This window comes from Schistocerca nitens, chromosome 3 (genome assembly GCF_023898315.1).
Source record: "Schistocerca nitens isolate TAMUIC-IGC-003100 chromosome 3, iqSchNite1.1, whole genome shotgun sequence".
In the NCBI taxonomy this organism is placed as follows: Eukaryota; Metazoa; Arthropoda; class Insecta; order Orthoptera; family Acrididae; genus Schistocerca; species Schistocerca nitens.
In genome coordinates, this window is record NC_064616.1 from 978203743 (window position 1) to 978208959 (window position 5217).

Genomic DNA, 5217 nt, shown 5'->3' on the forward strand with positions numbered 1-5217 from the left:
TGAGGATGTCGTCCAAATACGCGTAACAGTATGAGAGTGAGAAAAGGATGGAGTCGATAAACCGTTGCCAAGTCTGTGCGTCGTTTTTGAGGCCGTACGGCATGTAACAGTATTTGTACAGTCCGAAAGGGGTGATAATTGCTGTTTTAGGGATGTTGTACTGGTACATGTGGATCTGATGGTATGCTTTTCGGCAATCAAGTACACTGAAAACGCGCGCACTATGGAGTTGTTGGGCGAAATCTTGTATGTTTGGTATAGGGTAGTTGTCTAAAATCGTTCTGGCGTTCAGCTGTCGGTAGTCGCCACACAAACGAAATGAACCGTCCTCCTTGGGCACTAGATGGATAGGCGAGGACCAATTGCTGTTGGATGGACGGACAATACCTGAATCTAACAGCTCCTGTACATCGGTTTTTGCATGCTGTAATTTGGCGGCATTAAGGCGTCGAGCCTTGTTGCGTATTGGGGGGCCTTCCTTGGTGTTCAAGCGGTGACAGGTACCATTAGTAATCGCGCCTATCACCTGCGGGACACCCTGGGAACCACACTGGGACTAGGTGGGGTAACACGCACTACATTACGGGTAGGAATGTCACTGACCTGCGGGAAAATGCATCGTTTCGGAGGTATCTGCGCCTCGGTGGAGTTCTCGTGGGTGTATTCCTGTGGTGCGGAAGCGTCCCCTGCTGCGTACCGTGCGCGTGACAGTTCGGCTGACGTGGCGGTGATCAGCTGTTGCAGGCGCGCGTTTTCGGCGTGAAGGTCGGGGATCTCGAGCCGCTGGGTTGTCAGGCGCGACCGGGCGGCGGAGAGCTCTGTCGTGAGATGGGCGCATTCGGCTGTCATGGTGGGAAAGGTATCACAGTGTGTGGCAGGGGGCTGCTGCCTCGAGGTCTGGCGAGAGCCTGAAGTTATGCAGGAAATCCATACCGATAACGGGGTAGTCGACATCCGTAACGCAAAATGTCCAGGTGCATCGTAAATCAGGCGAGAGATTTAGTTGGAGTTTGGCTGAACCGTGGACGCGAAATGCGGTATTGTTGGCTGCTTGCAGTGGCACGGCGGGCATCAATGTCGAAGATGGCCCACTCGACTTAGGAATGACACTAGCATCAGCGCCCGTGTCCACGAGGAAATAGAGTGTGCTCGTCCTGTCGTGGATGTAAAGTCTGCCGGCATGGTGGGCAGCGGGGGTGGTCAGTCGATAATGTTTTTGGCGCACTAAACTGCTGGTGTGAGCCGTGGCACCTATCCTGACTTGTGCTTCCCATTTGGGTAGTTGCAGGGTGCGCGACAAGAACATGAACCGTTGCAGAACGTGATATGATACCGGCATAGTGGGTATGTTGGGTGTTGCGCCTGAGCTGGCGAGCCGGCAACGTCACGTAGTGTGTTCTGTTGCGCCCGTGTGGAGGTGGGCGGGGCAACCGGTCGAGGAACCGGACCAGTACAGCCATCTGGCCACCAGATGGCTCCATCAGCTGTTGCTGCGAGCTGCACGCTCAGCCTCTGCCGGCCGGCCGGTGAAACATAGTAGATGTGACGGCAGTGTCGCTAACATTCGGAGTGTCGGAACAACAGGAGGACGTGACCTGGCAATGTTTGATGATGGAATATGCCTGGTCTGCAAGTCGTAGTTTTTCCTCCAGAGCGGCGTTTTGGTAAGCCAACAGGTGTAGTTGGAGGTCTGGCGGTAATTTCACAAGCCACAATGCCCAGAGTGCGAGGTCGGGGGAACTGCTCCTTGCCCACCTGGGCCCTTAAATGGAGCCAGAGTTGTGAAGGGGTACGGTCCTCTATTGGTATGTCATGAATTATGTAGTGGATGGCTTCTGCTGGAGGGTGCGATAAGCGCTCGATGATGAGAGCTCTTGCGATGGCATATTTGTGCTGGCTTGGTGGTGAGAGGAATAGGTCTCTGACCCGGTCCGGTTCGTCGTGGAGGTGGGTAATTAAACAAATGAAAAGTGCGTCGTCTCCCCACATTCCGTGAATGTCCAGAATATTGTCCACTAACACAAACCACGATATAGCGTTGTCCTTCTGTAGTTGTGGCAGCTTCGGAAACCGCCCTACAGGTGGCTGCTGTGGCGTTGTGGGAAGATGGTGATGGGAGGGGAGGGGGGGGGGGAACCGGGAAGCGGAGGCCCGGAAACTGGTATAGGGTCGAGTGTCTGTACTGAAGCGCAATTAGGCCTCTGACCACATGACACACACGGCGCGGGAGCAAACGCGGTACGCGTGGGCATCACGGCTGCTGCAAACGCGGTGGCATGTTGGTGGTATCTCGGGAACATAGCGATATGCACACGCGAAAGTACCTGGTCATCTGTCGGGCTGGTATGTAACATATTCATATGGGATGTTGCTGAGCACTGTGGTGAGGGAAGTTCTTGTTTCACCTGCAGTATGAAGTCCGGAAACTGCTTCGGGTTTGGATGCACTGCAACATGTGTGGGCCACGGTGCGTGGACTGTACTAGTGGGGCTATGTTGTGCACATGGGTTTAACACTGTAGTCGGAGCCATCGATGGCTGAATTACCTGCAATTCGTCCATGAATGAAATTGTAGGCAAAATCATGGCAAGCTCCGGGTCACAAATCACGTGGTGGTTCATCGGTGCGTAACGGTGGCAGGAGGAAAGATGAGAAACGCGCGTACTGTGGTAATATAGAAAAAGTCCGTGGTCACCACTATGGGAATCAGGTCGCTTAGCTGCCGTAATAACCTGAACACCACTTGTATGAAACTCGTATTTATTCTAACTGCACAATTACACATATACACACATAAACAAGCCTCATGAGCATCACTGGTCGAAATGTAAACACACACTGCACAAAGGCGCGTGCCAAGACCCTCTCCTAAAAGCGTGTCAGTGCGCAGAGATACCACTCTGCTCTATTCCGGTGGTCAATGACCGCCACAGACCTATTGTCTGTTACATTGCCAGATACTAACCCTGCTGTTCTATTTGAGTCTTTATGAGCCAAAATGCTTAAAAATTTCGTTTCTTATTATTTAAATATCAAAATAACTTTATGACATTTCGTGACTTTGTCTGAAAATACAAGGTCAGTATGTGGTTAAAACAGTTTTGAAATATTTTAACTCATCCAGTCATAAACCTTAAGAGTTACATACATAATGTTCAGATCAATGTGACCCGACACTAATAGGGTTACTCTAAAGTCAAATACTTTCTGGTTATCTCATATTTTATAGTAGTGTGGCGTAGAGCGCCATAAATATCGATATTTGTTCTGTGCGCAAGTGTGCTATCTTTGAGGAGAGGGCTTTGGGCAGGATGTTGGACGCTAACAGCAGTTAGCCTCCGGACTTGTAGCCGTGTAGAAGCTAAGTGAGAATAAATCTGTATATGAGAGAATTCTAGTTGTTTACCTACAACTATACAACTATACCATATTCCCTCACTGGTGACCCCGTTTTTGTGTAATACGCGTCCGAGTTACTGCCCGAAGGTTATTTACGCGCCTACCACGTCGGGTTTCTCCGCGAACGCGAGGGCCTTTGTTCAGCTCCAGACAATGGCCTTTCAGCATTCACCGCCGCCCGGATTCCAGCAACATCTCTCCAGCACTCATGCCGTCGTAGTGAACATGCCGCAAGAATCTTCGGAATACTTCAGCCAGAACATGCAGTGGAATTCATCGAGTGCCGCCAGTATCTTCCAACCGCCAACGGTCGTGGACTCTGGCTTTGTTAGCATGGACCTTTCCACGTGTTCTCCACAGCGTGTTGGTCGGAACATTCTTACTTCTGTGTCGAACACACAGTTCAATACAGTCCGTGGCGTCGAGCGAGGTTTTGCTACTTTGGAAAATCCAGTAGTAAATTCAAACTCGAATCAGTTCCCGCCACGTGTGTATCCTTCCACGCCGGCTAGTCAACAGGTGTTCAATGCTCGCCAAACAGCAAATATCACACCGAGTGTGCATCCTAGTGGACGTGTGTGGGATCCTTGTGTTGCGTCTAATCAAGTCAACAATTCTGTGCTGGACAGTAATTACTCCAACATCTACAACCAGCCCCACCACCCACAGTCGAGTGAATACTGTGTGCATAACGGACATTCACCGGCGTACTTAAGCACTTGTGGCTTCTCTCCGAGCTACCACGTCAATGAGAATGCACATTTTGACTATGATCCTCACACCGTTCCAGCGTCCGCCGCTTCTCAGCCGCCCCCCCGGCGTCAAGTGAATTTCGCGATTCCCGCATTACGGGACGCCAATAATTCGGACTCGCAATCTTCTGCATGCTCTACTTCCGTCCGAAGTAATAGGCGCACCTCCGCAGTGACTGCAGTGCCGAATCTGCCGAAATTACCAGACTTCAAACCCGCTCACCCGGAGTTCTGGTTTAACCTGGTTGAGCAAACATTCAATGTCTGTGCTTTGGACGACGACGCACGCTACGCCTGCCTCATGAACCATCTTCACGACCGCGTCGATTTAATTTACGATCTGGTCAAAGCACCCCCCCCCCCCCCTAGCAGGGAAGTATGCTGTGGCGAAACAGACGATACTGGAGCGCGTCTCTAAAACCAGAAGAGAAAAAGTGCGACAGCTCATCTACGAAGAGCATCTTGGCGACAGGTCTCCGTCCCAGCTGTGGCGGTGCATCCGTCTTCTCGTCGATGAGCAAGTTATGCCCGATGACACGCTCGCAGAAATCTGGACTGAAAAGCTGCCTTTGCCTGTCCAGACTGCAATCTCTGCGTATGAAGATAGGCCAGTAAATGAACGTTTACGCGCCGCCGACAGAGCATACTCCGCCATGCAACGTGAGCTCCGTGCACTGCATTCTGGACGTGACCGCATTAAGACGCTTTCTGACGCCACGCCCTTGTCTGGTGCTGCTAATAACAAGTTTGTTAAACTAGCCGCCCTGCCTGCACCTTCAAATCCCCGCAACGACAGTGCATCAGCCTCTGTGGAAGACTCTGGGGCACATACTCCGTCACCTAGGAACTACCCACAGGAGCACAGGCCCGCCCAACCTTACTGTTTCTTCCACGCGAGATTCGGGGAGCAAGCTCGCAAATGCCAGTCACCGTGTTCTTACCCAGACTCCAACCGCAGGTAGGCTATGGTGCCACCTCCTGCGATGTAAACAACGGGCACCATCCCACGTTGCACTCCGTTTCGGACTATAACAGTAAGTGTGGTCGAGTCTATGTTCGCGATTTA